General features: G+C 34.6%; 1 long non-coding RNA gene and 1 pseudogene across 1 annotated transcript; both read right to left on the reverse strand.

Annotated features, from left to right (window-relative positions):
• Positions 1–3072: 3072 nt before the first annotated feature.
• On the reverse strand, positions 3073–4182 carry LOC148931413 (uncharacterized). The gene is made up of 2 exons (XR_016134965.1): positions 3950–4182; positions 3073–3852 (listed from the first exon to the last, which is right to left on the reverse strand). It is a non-coding gene; the product is annotated as an uncharacterized LOC148931413 (long non-coding RNA).
• Positions 4183–14114: 9932 nt separating this feature from the next.
• Positions 14115–17010, reverse strand: LOC148931414 (uncharacterized; annotated as a pseudogene).
• Between the last annotated feature and the right edge of the window lie 363 nt (positions 17011–17373).

Here is a 17373-nt window from a genome sequence, read left to right on the forward strand (position 1 = left end):
ACAAATCTGATCTACAAAATACCACGAAATGATCAAATACACCTTTAGAGTATAATTATATGTATTTATTACAATCTCCATCCTTTAAATTATTACCATTTCAATTCGTCTCTTAAAATTAAAAATATTTATTTTAGATAAAAAAATTTTATCTCTAATGAAATGAGACTCATTCTCCACTAATAATGCTTCAATCACTTTTTAAAGGATAGATATAGTATGATTATTGATTTTTAGCATACCAATTTTTAATAAACGATTACCAAATACTATAATAAAGCATTCCCTTCGTCACATAGTCTTCTCTGCATTATTCTCTCTGTTACTTTACCATTTCTCTACTTTAACTATTTATTACTCCCTCCGTCCAAGTAAAGTTAGAGTGAGAATAAAAGCTTTTGCACAAATCGAAAGGAATACAACTCAATTCTTTTGAAAAGGAGGTGTATTAATATACGAGTATTTCAAAATATTTTTATTTTTAATTCAATATTTATAGAGCATTTTTTATCATTACTATTATTTGATCATGCTTTATTAATATTTTTAATAAATCATAATATAATTCATTTTTATAATAATTATTATTGCTATTAGTTTTAAATTTTAAATATAATAAAACTTTAAAAATAAATTCATATCAACAAATTAATTACTTATTAGAAATTTTTAAAAGTTTGTTTATCAATAGCATAAAAATAAATAACTAAAGAAACACGCATTGTATATATGAATAAATTAGATTATGCTACCTCTGTCTCACATTAAGTGTCACATTTAGTGTGGGCACGAGTTTTAAAAAATGTAAAGAAAAATGGGTTGAATAAATTAGTGGATTATGGGCCCCACTTTTATATATATATATATATAGGGGCGCACTAGGGTGCCACCATAGTTAAAATAACACCATACCACCAATATAGTCCGTTAGATCTCATCTATGGACGCCTAGGATTAAGTTTCGTGAAAAAATACGGGTTTGCAGTCTACTGTATTAGATATTGCAGTCTACTGTATTAGATATTGCAGTTGCGGTAAACTGCAATATTGTTGTGGTACGACTGCAATATTCAATGAACAGCACTGCAATCTGGTGACGTAAAATTAGAAATTTCCTATTTTACCCCTCCGTGTTTTTACACGTGGCAGCATAACAGGCACACGATTTTCAGATCCAATGTGCATTATTAAATGACACGTGACATTAATCTAATCGTCAGATGACAAAATAGTGGGGCTAGGATTAAGAAGGAAAAATGACAAAAGATATGAAAATGATTTGAATACATCCATCCATATATATATATATATATATATATATATATATATATATATATTAGTTTTATAATAATACGTGAGTAGAATTGGTTGGTGGAATGTGTGGTCTACTTATTATTTATGGTAAAAATGAAATATGACCCTTATTGTGGGACATGGATGGAGGTAGTAGAAATATTTTTTTTAAAAAAAGTGAAGTTCTCTACACTTTGCTAGTATTAAATAATGGTGATGTCGAGCAAATTTTATGTTTTACAATAGCCATATTTCCGTTCAAAATGATATTTTTGCAAATAGTACTACCAAAACTCACCCTTATAGTATATATGACATACTAGTATATATGATATTTTTGCAAATATTGCATATATGACATAGTATATATGATATTTTTGCAAATATTGCATATATGACATAGTATTTGTTTTTTGTAATAATGAAATTTTTAAAAATGATTTATCTTGAATAATAGTATAACTAATAAAGATGAGATTTTTTTTTTTTTTTTTTTGCAAAGTGTGTGTAATTTAAATTTAAAAGTTTGTTTATTTGAAAAAAATGGAAAGTGTTACAAAATAAAATATACTTGAATGGGAAACAAACTGTGAGGAATTAAGCCTACGAAGAAATCGAACTCTGACCTTTATGTTGGCGGGGCTGAAGTGCTACTTGCACCAACAGATCTATATTTATTTATTTATTTATTGAAAATATTTATAAAAAGCGATACTTATATATATATAAAAAATATAACATCAGTATCAGTCATAATTTTATCGTACCACGACTGAATTGGCTATTTCCATTTCAACTATCTTGTTATTAAAATTAAAAGATTTCTATTAAAAAAAATATTTCTCTCTAATGAAATAAGACTCATTTTTCACTAATAATACTTCATTAATTTTTACCCCTCTATCTTTATTTAAGTATATGATATTTATTATATGCCAAATTCAAAATTTGTGAGAAAAATAAATTTTTGAAAAGTTTCGTAATATTTGGCACTGATATCCCAACATTATATTGGGCAACTAAAATTTGGGAGGGTCAACATGGAGGGACCATCGTTTAATTACTTTTCTATTTTTAAGAAAAGAAATAAAAAAAATCTGCAATAGTATAATGTTTGAGAACATAAGAAATTTGCAAGAAATAAATAAAATTTTATATAGGAGAAATTAAATTGAGGAATTAGAGGTGGATAATGTCCTCAGAGCATCCACAGGACTTAAAATCCAACAATAAATTCATGTGAGAGAGCTGAGTGAGCAAGGGACCGTGCATAGAAGTGAAAGGTGAGCGAATTGTAATTACAGAATACATTAATTGAGTATAAAAAGAATGTAAAATGTCTTTAAAATTTGTAAAAATTCTTTTAGCAATATTATATCAAAGTTCAGATACGTGTGTGTGACGATAATTTTTAAAGAATGGTGGCTACAAATGGTATTATGGCAAATTTAATGATTAAACATGTTTTTTTTTTAAAATACCTGATTTTATTTTTTTTAACCATACTTCATTCATTAAATTATATTGAAAGATCATTTATTATAGAAATGTGTAATACCATAAATTACAAAATGTATCAAGTTGTAACTGATTTCACCCCATTAAGTTTGCCTAATATACAATCACTAACATTATAAACATTACATTGCTATTAAAAAAATACTAATCATGTTACAATTAACTCTCGGCCATTCTCATTCTTAGTATACATTTCATGTTTTTTATTTCTTGTTTCAAAACATACCTAATCACATAATAAACATCATAAATAATAATCAATTGAAACAATTAACCAGCATTATTTAATAATATGGAATGATATGATATAACAAAGAGTTCTACTAATAAAAATAACCCAAGTCTGATAAAACGAACAGTTCTGAAAATATGTTTCGCCTAATGAGATTAAGGAAGGATGAATGTATCACCACGCTGTCGCCGAGGGTCATCCAAAGTTTCTTCGTAGAGGGCCGGTGAAAACTGCAACTGATATTCTATGAAACTTGTCATCCTTGATATCAATAGAAGAGTCAACTGTATCTCATAGAGATTATTGGTCATCTTTGCCATAAATGGATCTACAAATTTGTCTGCAATTTTGCTTATGAACCATCCGAATACGAGGATAGAAGTGGCGTTTTCGGTCAGACACACAGCAACAAACATGATGAGAAGATATATGATGATTCTTAAGCTGCCATGCCAAATAATCCCAAATTCTGCGCTTCTAAGATATATCTTAGAATAGTCATATAGATCCCTCCACTCCAAAGCATCCTCAAGTTTACGACCATATTTTAGAGCATGAAATGCCTTTGTTAGACTAACATGTGTTTCAAGTAACAGCTCATCTGATCGTCTCCGAAGATCGATGTTAAGACAATCACCAGTGGAATAAAAAGTAGTATTCTTACGCTGGTTCAGACGTTTGAGCCCTAATTCCATTACCTGAACAGCAGTATCTTTATTCATACCCTTACAGCGAAAGTCCTTATGTGAAACCCCGTGCAAGATATAGTAATCGAAGTAGTCTGTTAGCCGCCTCTGCACTCTTGAAATCTGCAGAGAAGAAATGAAAAGTTAAAAAAGTATGTAAAGACAATCTTGATGAGAAAAAAAAAGAAAAAAAAAGAAAAAAGAAAATAAATAAATTTACCTCAGCCGACGATACTATGGGTAGACGATCTTGGCGCCATACCCACATTGTATCGAGAAGGTAGAATGAGATTTTTGAAAGAAGGCGGAGGAATAATTGGAAATAGTGACTGAAGTGGTCTTTTAGGGTAGTCATTTTTGAAAGCTGCAGAGAAGAAATGAAAAGTTAAAAGAGAATGTATAATTAGTTGATGAAGAAAAGGTTGAGGCAAAAGAAAGAGATACCTGATCAGGTGAAGATGGTATGGGATCTTCGGGGGAGAGTGAAGATATTTAAAGGAGGTGTAGAAATTATGGAAAAGAGATGGAAGCTTCGTGACAGTCCAGTCCGTGATTTACAAGCTGTGAGTCAGCTTACCATTTCAAGTACTTGGATTGTGATTTACCAGCGTCCTCCTCTACCCTAAATGTTATTTTTATTTAAAATTAGTGTATTCATTTTATTCAATCTACTTCTTCAATAATTCTGAATCTAATTCAGTCCATCTTTCTATGCAGCTTGGAGAATTCACCTTTCAACCAGCTGTCAGTTGTGATGCTTTAATATACAAATATGGCCACACTGTCGCTATCCAATTACTTGCCAAACCAAATATTATTTTTTTTATATATAAAGATAAAATTAATTTAAAACAAATTTTTTGATAATCAAATTGTTATAGGTTTCGATATATTATTCCAATGGAGGTAGACACAGTGGCGGATCCAGAAATTTTGATTCCGGGGTGCGATGTTTATAGAGGCTTAGAGAAATACTTGGAAATGATATATGTTTAGAAGTTCTATATGATTAGAAATAATAATACAAACGAATACCCAAAATATGGGTGCTTAAACGGTTCTCCGGTTCTCGGTTAACCGGATTCCGAACTGGAACCGGCCGGTTAATTGAGGAACCGGAACCGGATTTTTCGGTTTCGGTTCCTGTTCCGGTACCGGTTCCAACGTTTTAAATAAAACTGGTTCCGGTTCTGAACCGGAATCGACCGGTTCCTAACCGGGAACCGGATTATGATTCAATTTTATTTTATTATAATTTAATATACTAATAAATCTAATTTAATTGAATTAATTTTGAATCTACAATTATTTCCCCAATCCATTTTTTATGAACTAACTATAATGAGTAGGACATCATAAATTTGTTTTTAATTTCCAAAAGATCTTATACAAATACAATATCATTTCATATGATAGAAATTTAACTTTATAACAAATTTATGTAACAATTCATTTAACATACGATTTTAACCTGTTTGTGAATAATTTATTCATTGTTCCGTTATAAACCAAAAAGTCACGACAAGATCAATTAGTATTAGAAATTCCATTGAATATTTGTTTAGCTAAAAAGGGAAAATTGAATTCAATTTTAAAACTTATTTTTTTTTAAAAATTGCTAACGTTTAGAACTCTTATTTTTTCATTAAAAAATTACTAACATAAACTAGTCACACTTGACATCACTCTTATCCATATATGAATATTATTGTATTGTTGGTTTGAATTTTATTATGTATTTATTTGATTTTTAGGTATTATTTATTACTATATTTCTAGATGTTGGATTTTTTTTTTTTTTAGTATTGAACTATTTAAAATTATAAATAAAACTAAAATTACACAACGGTTCCGGTTCGGAACCGGAATCGACCGGTTCTTAACCGGCCGGTTCCAAACTGGAACCGATCGGTTCCGGTTCCGGTTCCGGTTCTAAGATTTATGAAAATATAAAATCGGTTAACTGGTCAACCAGTCCGGTTAGAATCTGAACCGGCCGAATAAGCAGGCCTAACCCAAAATGTTATTATTATTATTATTATTATTTTTTATTTTTATTTAAAATCAATGGATTCATTTTTATTCAATCTTCTTCTTCAATAATTCTGAATCTAATTCAGTCCATCTTTCTATGCTTGGAGTCAATCACTTATTAACCGCCTGTCAGTTGTGATGCATTCATATACAAATATAGCCACGCTGTCGCTATCCAATTAATTGCCAGACTTCATTTATATGTAGTAGCGTTAGGGTATATGTAGACTAGTACTCTCTTCTCATCGTTTATGAAATATTGTTCAAGTTGGACTCGGCACGGGTTTTAAGAAAATTTGAGTTAAAAAAGTTAGTGGAATAAGAATCCCGCATTTATATATTAATTTTATAATAGAATGTAAGTGTAAATAGTTAGTAGAAAGTGTAGATCCATTTACCAAAAATAGTAAAAAAGCAAAATGGACAACTTTTCACGGACGGAGGGAGTATATGTTCCATATGAGCATCCGCAATAACAGACATCAGCACGGACTAGCCATAGGCTGGCGAAAAGGGCGTGGGGGACGTCCTCTATTGCGTTAGGCTAACGCGACGGAAGAGCTCTCATCCGCGGACTAGCACGGTCAGCGGACCAAATATTATTTTTTTTATATATATAAAGATAAATTAATTTAAAACAATTTTTTTGATAATCAAATTGTTATAGGTTTCCATTTCTAATATATTTTTTTCCAATGGAGATAGACACAGTGGCGGATCCAGAAATTTTGATTTCGGGGTGCGATATTTATAGAGGCTTAGAGAAATACTTGGAAATGATAAATGTTTAAAAGTTCTATATGATTAAAAATAATAATACAAACGACTAACCTAAATTATTTGTTAAAGATTTGATTTTTAATAAATAAAACATGAAGAAACAAAAAGTAAAAACAACCACTTACACTGGGAATCAAACTTGGGCCTCCACGTATACTAAACAGGTATTCAGCCGCTGCCCCACTACCATTATAATGACGTATCTGTGTGAAAATATATACTCCCTCCGTCTCATTAGAAATGCAACGTTTTTCATTTTGGATTGTCCCACTAAAAATGAAACGTTTTCTAAAATAGAAACATCACTCTCTCTACTTTCCCCCTCTCTTACTTTACTCTCTCTTCATTAACTCACAAAACAACACTTGTATAAAATCTTGTGCCGGAAACCAAATGTTTCATATTTATTGGGACGGAGGGAATATAAAGGAGTCAATGTTTGGGGTCTCTACATTGGCTCCGCCACTGGGTAGATAGGTAGTGTAATTAAAATCCATGCAGTTTTTTTTATATGTAAACATACACACATGTCATAGGATTCAATTAATTTATATGTAGTATAGTACATGTTTAGCATTAGGGTATATGTAGTATTTCATAATCAGGTGAGCATTTGATTGTTAAAAAAAGTTTGAACAACTTATGTACGGATATATAGCAGTCCTATCTTCTGTAATGGCCGGGACCACTTTAGATTTTGATGTGTGTTTTTCTTTACTCTAATAAACAACCTTCCAAATAATTGAGAAATCCTAATTATTCCTCTCATTTGAGATAAAGTTATTAATTCAGGACTACATCAAATGCACTTTTGCTATTGCACGCGACGACCGTGCACATTGAATTGTGTGTTTTTTTTTTTAAATAATGTAGTACTTCCCTCGTCCGCGAATAAGAGTCTAATATCTTTCCGGCACATGTTTTAATAAATGTATTTTTCTTATTTTATTTTTCTATTTTGCTACTTTATTTAATTATTCTTTACTCTTCCACTCTGTCTTCATGAGTTTCACTTTCAGTCTTTCATTTCTGTAGCATTTGACAAGTTTCAAAGTCTCTACAGTTTTATCTTATGTCTTACTAGAAAATTAGTGCTAAATACAATTAAAGCTTCTAACAGTACAGCGAGTAAATATTATCGATATCTACCTGTTACATAACAATATCAACGGTTGAAACCTTGTGATTAGTCAATTAAGAAGAAATGAGAAATAAGAAAAAATAGAATATAAACCACATAAGAAGAGAATAGGATTTCTTATGCTAATCTTATTCTAATTATACAATAGATTTTGACATTGTCTAACATGTAAAGTACAAATATTCAACTATAATTTGTATTTTTAGTGGTCAAATATTATATTGATAAAATTCACCTACCATCTTAATTTTTATTAAAATTCTAAACTTTCTATAATAGATCAACCAAAGAAAATTAATAGATCAACTTTCACTTATTAGATGCTAGAGTTTATGAACAATCAAGCTATGTTGTATGAGAGCTGAAAGGGCTCATAAAGGTTAGCATTCCTTCTTAAAACAATACTAATATGTCCAACGTTGTTTACAAATTAGTCCTCTCAAAAATATTAACTGTTTTGCAAATGTTTTCCGAAATCAAAAGCAATCGAAATCGCAATTAGATTCACAGAGATGGCACAAACACCGTTACATATAGGATTGATGGATGAATTGAAATATAAAAATTATTTCTTAAATGAAGAATATGTAAGATTAGTAAAATGTACTATCTTAGTTCACAAAAAGTAGATAAAATTGTAAATGATATCAGTTCGCCAACGGTATAGTCTATGACAACAAAGTTCTACTCCCTAAATTGTTACATATTGATTAGCATGTAGTCATATATTTTAAATTGTTTATATTTATAGAGTAATATTTTCCTAAATTGTTACATATTGATTAGCATGTAGTCATTTATTTAAAATTTGTTTATATATATAGGTTAATTTTTAATGTAAAATGACAACAAAGTTCTACTATTATGTAGCACTATATACTTATGAATATAAACACATTTGATTTTTAGCATTAGTGTGTGTTCAATTAAATTAGCTTATTGGCAAATTAGGTCTATTATGTAGTACTCCCTCCGTCCCGGCTAAGATGACACATTCCTTAGCCGGCACGGGGTTTTAGGAGTAATTGGTTAATGTGTTTAATTGAAGAGAGAAAAGGTGAATGGAAGTATTAAAATAGAGAGAGAAAGAAAGGTGAATATTTTAATAGGGGTGAAAAAAAGTGGTTAAGTGTGTTAATTGGAGAGAAAAAGTTTCCAAAAAAGGAAATGTGTCATCTTAGTTGGGACAAACTAAAAAGGAAACCGTGTCATATTAAGCGGGACGGAGGGAGTACTGTATACTTATGAATCGCTTTGGTTTCTTGGTGGACGATGAGGGATTGATGGTGGAGGGCCCGGCGCCGAGGTCAATCGCCGGCGGGAACCATATCGACGTCGGTATCAAGCGAGGCCATCTTCAGCAGGTTAGGGCACCGATTTTGCTTTCAATCTTTGGAATGAACAGCGTGTATGTTGTGTTGAGCTTTGAATTGAGAGCAGCGGTAAACGGTGTTTTTAATGAGGTAAATAGAAAGAAAAATTACTATTATGCGTATTAATTTTTTTAAAAGATAAATGATAAATATATTTTTTCAATTTACTTATTTTTATTCTCAATTTAGTGTCTGCTACACAATTTTTTAAATTCAATCTCATATCAATTATTTCATTTTATTAGAGAAAAAATTTGAAATTGAATTCTTCAATTTTATAAAATTTAATTCTTTAAAAATACTCTGTTATTAATTATTTTATTTTACACTAAAAAGTCATGGCCTTGATGTCCGATAGATGGGCCGCATGGGCGTACAAATTTGAATTCTGTTTATAGTGCTACAAAATGGGCGTACGAATATCTAGTTATATTTGCATTTACAATTCGTATTTCTTAGATCTACACTAATTAAACTATTTTGAAATCTCTATCAATGTATAGTCTATGAAAAACAACGAAGATGTTACTACATTTTCATGGCCTTGATGTCCGATATTGTTGCAACTTCTCCTTCTTTACCATCTTTTATTGTAGTTTCTGTAGGAAAATTTTTCAACGAATTGCAATCCGACGATACTGCAAATACGAAGGTTCCCCATTTGAGTATCATCAAAATCTTGCAAAGGCTCCAAAACTCTTACAACTTCAGCCATGGTTGGTCTAAGCTTAGGGCTATAGGTTAAGCACTGATAATAAAATTAGTTCTGCCACTATTAAATAATTTACTCAATAAAATAAATAAATAGTTTTGGGGTAATTTTCGAATTCAATTTCCATTTTCGTGTGTTTAAAAATTTTCTGCTATTTCAGTGCTCAATTGTTAGGTTTTAGTTGTGGATTGGTGTATTTTTGCCGAATTTCGCATAGGAATTGTGGTCACCGCAACTGAATTTTACAGTATTTTTTCTCTATCTAAATACTCCAGCGCAACTCGCTCGGTCTTCGTTGCAATGATTTTACTAGAAATGATTTCTGGTGTTAAATGTGGGTGTAGGTCCCACACAATTATATTTCAATTTCATTGTCCGAGCGGCGATTATGGTAAACTTTTTTGGGCAAAATTTTAGGAAATGTAAAATATTTTAGTAATTTATAAAGCTTGGAAATCTTTATTAGTCAAAATTGTGTTCGTAGACATAAAAAAACACGTGTTTGGTTTGTCTGCATACGTGTCTTTTGTCTGATCTACCAGCAAATATTCAATCATTTGACTTTTTTCCTTCCATACCCCCAATAAACCCACGTCGTGAACAAAGACTGTTGAAGGGATTAAGCTTTGGGTTGGTGACAAATGTGAAGATCAAAAATTAAAATTTGAAAATTATTCATGGATGGATCTTGTTGTTTGCTCTCAACTTCTCAGCCTTTTTTCCTTTTCTTGAGCTACTTCTCTCCTCTATCTTCATCTTTCACTACCTTCACACACCAGAGTGACCAGATTATGACTCCATGAGACGATTAGATAGTGTTTGTAAACAAAAGAATTTCTAGAAGATCATATGGGTAAGAAATTAAAAAGATTCAAAACCGTATTCTTCAATCAAAATCAAATACGACGCAAAACGGGATTAATCTACAAACCATTTTGGGCAAAGGTGACTAAGTTACCTCCAACAAAGGTGAAGTATCCTCCAGTAGATTTTCGATCTATAGGATTACTTGCCCAATCTGGATCAGTATACCCATCAATCTCTAGGTCATCATTTTTACTTAGCAATACTCCATGGCCAATCGTCCCTTTCAGATGACGGACTATCCTTAATGCAGCATCCATATGATTTGTTTGAGGTCGGTGCATGAACTGGCTTATAACTCCAACTGCATATGCAATATCATGTCTTATGTGTGCAACATAGATCAACTTACCCACAAGACGTTGATACTCCCCTTAATCAGCCAGCTCTGCATTATACTCGAACTTCAATCCATGATTCACCATGATCGGAACATCTGAAGGTTTGCAGTCCAATAGCCCAGTTTCAGTTAGGAGATCAAGAACATACTTCTTCTGCCGGAGGAATATCCCTTCTTTGGAGCGCAGTACTTCAATTCCCAGAAAGTACTTCAATGGTCCAAGGTCCTTCATCTCAAACTCTTGAAATAGATTCATCTTCAGACTCTCGATTTCTTCCTTATCATTTCCCGCTATGATCATGTCATCCACGTATATGATCAGACACGCCACTTGATCACCATTTCTTTTAATGAATAACGTGTGGTCCGAATGGCTCTGAGTATAGCCATATTTTAGCATTTCTTGTGCAAATCTTCTAAACCAAACTCGCGGTGACGGCTTCAAACCATATAATGTTTTCTTCAACTTACACACCTGTCCTTCTCCAAACATTCCAAAATATCCTGGTGGGACCTCCATGTATACTTCCTCATTCTTTTTCAGTTCTCCATGCAAGAAGGCGTTCGTCACATCGAACTGGTGAAGCGGCCATTCTTTGCACGCTGCTATAGAGTGTAGAGTTCTGACTGTGTTCATCTTTGCTACTGGGGAGAATGTTTCCTCGTAGTCAATCCCGTAAGTCTGTGTGTACCCTTTGCCACCAATCGGGCTTTGTATCTCTCAATTGAACCGTCTGCTCGACGCTTAATGGTAAAGATCCAGCGGCATCCAACTGACTTCTTTCCTTCAGGTAGCTTGCAGTTTTCCCAAGTATTGTTTCTTACTAGTGCATCCATCTCTTTCTTCATGGCTTCCCGCTAGTGTTTATGCTTCATGGCCTCCTCAGCTGTTTGAGATATATCTACCTCCTCAGACAAGGCTGTTTTGAAGCTTTGAGCCATCTCAGTAAGCTGTCCCTGCATGAGATTTGCAACAGAGTATCTCGTCTTTGGACCTCGCCAGTCTGGTGAATATCTTCTTGGTGGTACCTCTCTTGTACTTCTCATTGGCAACTCAAACGGCCTTCCACTGCATTCTGGTCTCTCTGAAGGAGTCTCAGTTTCCTGTCTGTTATAGTCAATATCAAGTGTAGAAATACTGTTTTCAGTGTTACTAACCTCAGGAATCACAGGCGAAGACAATGGTTGAGCAGTGTCACCAGACTCATGAGGTTGTACGCGGGACTCTGTGGACGTCTCGGTGGTACTGCAGCTCGCATCTTCTGTTGGGCCAATTTCAGTTACAGGCAATGGCGGATCCAGGATTTAAAAATCGTGGGGTCAAACGAGATAATTAATATAATATTATATATTAATAAAAATACATTAAAAATATATTACATTTTTGTTTTATCACGATAGTTAACTTTTACATGTATTCATAAATTTAACTTTTACGAGTACTCATATTTTGAAGCCGACCAAAATTTTATCATTGGAAATAATTGCAAACATATCTGCTAGTCGTTGTTGATTGTTTCAACATTAGCATCAGAAGAACATATAAAAACACATGAGAACAGATAAAAACTCAAGATATTTTTAAAATAAATTTATCCATTAATTTAAAATGGAAGGTAATTAAAACCAATAATAAAAAACATATGGAGTATAATTATTATATTCATAAAAATTAGGTCAAATAAACAAAATAAAAGTAAAAAAATAATAAAACACCATTAAAAGAATATCAATACGCACCAAATTTTTTCGTGCAAAGCCTATGCCGCCTCAAAAATCTTAATCTTAGTCTCCAACTATAACTTCTATTTAATCAAAATAATACTAGGGTAGAAATCTAGAATTATTATTTATAAAGAAAGTTGTAACTCATGTAATAAAGATAAAATTATTTAAAAGGGCAGTATTGACTCTTTTTTTTTAACTAATAAACTTAAATAAATTAGGAATTTATGTAAATTTGTGGGAAAATTAAGGAGAAAAAAAGTTAATACTACATGGCTTAGAAAATTATTGGCAGGCGAATTAATTCAAATAGCAGTTTTAATTAGATATTTTAATTATAGATTTTCTAATCCAACAATCAATAGGAGTATTAACCACTCCTCAGCCCAAAAATCAATAATTGTTCATCTTCTTCGTTGAGAATACATCAGCTTCTTCTGCAACTTGGCTCGACGCTCCTATAATCATGGGGCGGGGTTACGAACGCCATGGGGTTGGGGACTGTTGTGAGAAGTCCTCCGGCGGTTCTCTGAAGACGGCGGTGGGTCGGCCGACCCTGCGCGACCCCACCTCCATTCGCCGCTGGTCACAGGGTTCGGCAATGGCATGCTTAGATTTGGTTCTAAATTTGGAGTAGGATACCAATTTAGCGGGTCACTGACTGGTTGGGAATGTGTTTCCCAAGAATACTAAGTTGGGTGTAAAAATACTCAGCTTCAACAATATCACAGTTTAAGGTGACAAAAAGGCGTTTGGATTTCGAATCATAGCACCTATAGCCTTTCTGATTTTTACCATATCCCAAGAAAACACATTTTATAAAACATGGGGGAAATTTGGTTCGGTCTTGTTTAGGTACGTGGACGAACACAGAGCATCCGAACACTCTTGGTTCGAGGGTGAGTGGTGGAGGTATTTTGTTCTGAGTGGTGAAGATGTCTAGAGGTGTTTTGAAGTTTAGGATGTGAGTAGGAAGACGATTTAAGAGGTACACAGCAGTGGATAGGGCTTCGGGCCAAAAATTTCTTGGGACATGGGAATCGAGAAGTAGAGCTCTAGTCATTTTCAGTAGTTTCCTATTTTTCCGTTCTGCTACCCCATTTTGTTCAGGAGTGTGTGGACAGGTTGTTTGATGTACTAATCCCTTTTCAGAAAAGAAACTTTGCATCCTAGCATTTACAAACTCTCCTCCATTGTCTGATCTAAGTGTTTGGATTTGCCTATTGTATTGTATTTGCACGAAAGTGTAAAAGAGAGTAAATTTTTCGAAAACTTCAGATTTAGATTTAAAAAAATATATCCAAGTCATGCGTGTGCAATCATCAATAAACAAGAGGAAATATTTAAACCCATGACTACCCAAAACAGGAGCAGGACCCCAAACATCAGAATGTATTAAAGAGAATGCAGTTTGGACACGAGAATTGTTTAACTTATAAGAATGTCTGTGGCTTTTCGCCAAAAAACAAGTGTCACAATGAAAAGAGAAATGATTGTTGGCTAACTTAGGGAAAAGCATTTTTAAATATCCTATGGAGGGATGTCCTAACCGGAGATGCCAAAGTCGACCCTGAGCCTTAGTCGGTCCGTGAGTCAGCATCGCAGTACCGTGTTGAGTCATCCTGTCCACATAGTACAATCCTCGGTGTTCAGTGCCATGCCCAACTATCGTCCCCGTCTTGATATCTTGTAAAACACATAAGTTTGGCTGCATTAGTAGGTTGCACTTCAATTCACGGGTTACATGACTAACAGATAGCAATTTATGAGACAGAGTAGGAACATATAGACAATTAGAAATCTCGAGTGTTGGAGAAATTTTAATTGTTCCAGCTTCCTGGACTGGAATCAGATGTCCGTTTGCAGTTTGAACGAATTTCTTCCGAAAGGTCGTGACATCTAAGAAATTCGATGCTTCAAAGGACATAGTTTCTGTAGCACCACAATCAAAGATCCATTGGGAATCCTTTTTCAACTTCTCGAGTGCAGATGTATTTGCCAAGGCCTAAAATTTATTCTCTCACACAATATTTGGAGAAAATTGTAAATTTGAAGAATTATCTGGGCTTGTGTGACAAAACATGGAACTTGAGGGAAGAAAATCGGATTTTCTGGAGTTTTGGGGCTTATTCGCATTATGTGGCACCGTGTGGGGTATTTTTTGCAAAATTTGGGTTTAACTGGGGTCTAAATGCAAGGGTTGACTGGGGTGGGGTATTTTTTGTAATAATGGGATAGCTTCGGAGGCTGCTGCAGTTAGTATATTTTGGTGGGTTGCAATTTGTATATTTGCAAAATTTGGAGGATTAAAATGAAATGACTCGTTACCTCCTTCACAAACCCAATTGGCCGCCTGTGCAAATGTGATTTCCTCTACACCTGATTTCTCGCCGCCATCGCTAGCCTCCTTGCCGTGAGCTGCGCCACCGACGGAGTTGCCCGCTGTTCGAACAACGTCGGTAGCCTGGTCTGCCACTGTAATGCCGCTCTGCCCGTCTGATTCGCAACCGCGCGTGCCGCCCTTTGTTTCTTCATGTCGTCCCACCACTCCGGGTAGCCGACGAGGAGGAAGCACCCTTCTTTGGTGTGCTTCTTCCCTCCACAGTGTGAGCACACCAACCGGCTCCGGTCATCGTCTGATTTGCGGTTACATGGCCGATTTGGGGCTAGGTTTTGTGTCCCGGGGCGGCTGCGGTTCGTGGCGGCAGTGGCGGATCCAGGTGGGGGCGGTCGCCCCGACCGCCCCCACCATGCGACTAATTTTCCCTTATCCCGGATGTATATTTTCCACATCCGCCCCCTCCGTTGCCTCCAACGTCGCCCCGTTGACCGAAAAAAATAACCATTATCGCCCCAAGCTCAATTGAAATAAAATTTTAAAACTCAACTCAAGCTCAATTATGTCGCCATGATCCGTCTTGCAAATATGTGGTAGTCGACTCAACATATTGAATTGTTTAAACAACTTGAAACTTTTGTTCATGTTGTAAGAAGAGATGCACGATTGAATGGTATTGAAGATTTGGCTAGCCTATCTCAGAAGATTGTTGAAACTAAGAAAGATAAAGTTTTTCCGTTGGTTTATCGTCTGATTGAGTTGATATTGATCTTACCCGTAGCGACTGCATAGTATTTTCAGCAATGAAATTTGTCAAGACTGACTTGCGGAATAGGATGGGAGATGGTAGTATATAATGAAAGATCCATCTTTGCTAGTGTTTCTAATGAAAGAATCTTAAAACGTTTTCAAGATATGGATACTCGTAGAAATTAGTTGTCTCGGTTAACAAATGTTAGAGCTATTTGAATTGTACTCCCTCCGTCCCGACTCAGATGACACATTGCTTAGCCGGCACGGGATTTTAGGAGTTATTGGTTAAAGTGTTTAATTGGAGAGAGAGAAGGTGGGTGTAGGTATTAAAGTAGAGAGATGAAGATAGATGGATATTTTAATAGGAGTGAGAAAAAGTGGTTGAGTGTATTAATTGGAGAGAGAAAGTTACCAAAAAAGGAAATGTGTCATCTTAGTTGGGACAAACTAAAAAGAAAAACGTGTCATCTTAAGCGGGACGGAGGGAGTAATAGACTTTCATTTTGCTAAAAAACATATTGAAGTATTATATTTAATATTTTATTATTTTATTATTTTACTCCACCTCCTCCATTTTTTATTTCTGGATCCGCCACTGCGTGGCGGCCAGGCCGGTGACGATTGTCTGGTGTTGCGCCTCCTTAGCGAGGCTGCCTCCCATAATCTGCTCATTTGTCGCCTCCCGACGGACGATTCCATACGCCACACGCGCTGAGGGTAAAGGATCCCTCCGGATTATATCTTTTTTTACAGCTTCATATCTATCGTCCAGCGCCGTGATGAATTGGTATAATCGTTGCTTTTGAACAATTTTTTTGTACCTTTCTATGGCTGTGACAGCTTCCCCTTCCATTGGGTTAGGGTCGTGGCGATCGATGGATATCCATAGTTTCTGCAATCTATTCCATAGGGCCTCCAACGAGAGTCCTTCTTGTTTGATGACTTTGATTTGTCGGTGCAAGTCATACACCTGGAACGGATCTGCCCCACTCCCATATGTGATAGCAAGACCATCCCATAAGTCTTTTGCCGTCGCATATTGGATACTTCATTCACCAAATAGCCTTCGATATTGTTGATGATCCAATTGAACACACAGTGATCATGTTGCTGCCACTGTTGGTAAGTAGAGTCAGATCGGAGGGGGGGTTCGGACACTCCATCAATGTGAGAAGTTATTCCTTTTCCTCTGATTGCTCGATCCATAAGGTCGGCCCAGAGGGGATAATTTTCCCCATCCAGTTTGGCTTGGACGACAATTTCTCCAAGAGATTCGGGACGATGAGTCTTCGGTGGTGGTGGTGGGTTGTGATTGCTTGGTATTGAGCCAAAACTGAGCCTTAGGAACTCCGCAAATTGAGCGGCGAGTTCTGGCGAAAACATGGGCGAACTTTAGCTTGATGTTTCCGTCTTTTTTTTGGTATTTGGTTCATAGCTTCTGGACTTTAAAAATATATTTAAGTACCTAACCTTGATGTGTATTTGATAATAGCAAATTAATTATAACAAATATATTTAAGTATAATTTAAATTTTATATTCCCCTATCCTATCATTAGTATAGCTACATGTGAATATTGAGAAA

The sequence above is a fragment of the Salvia hispanica genome, chromosome 2, assembly GCF_029641045.1.
Source record: "Salvia hispanica isolate PSC_SH4W2 chromosome 2, Shi_PSC_v1, whole genome shotgun sequence".
NCBI lineage: Eukaryota > Viridiplantae > Streptophyta > Magnoliopsida > Lamiales > Lamiaceae > Salvia > Salvia hispanica.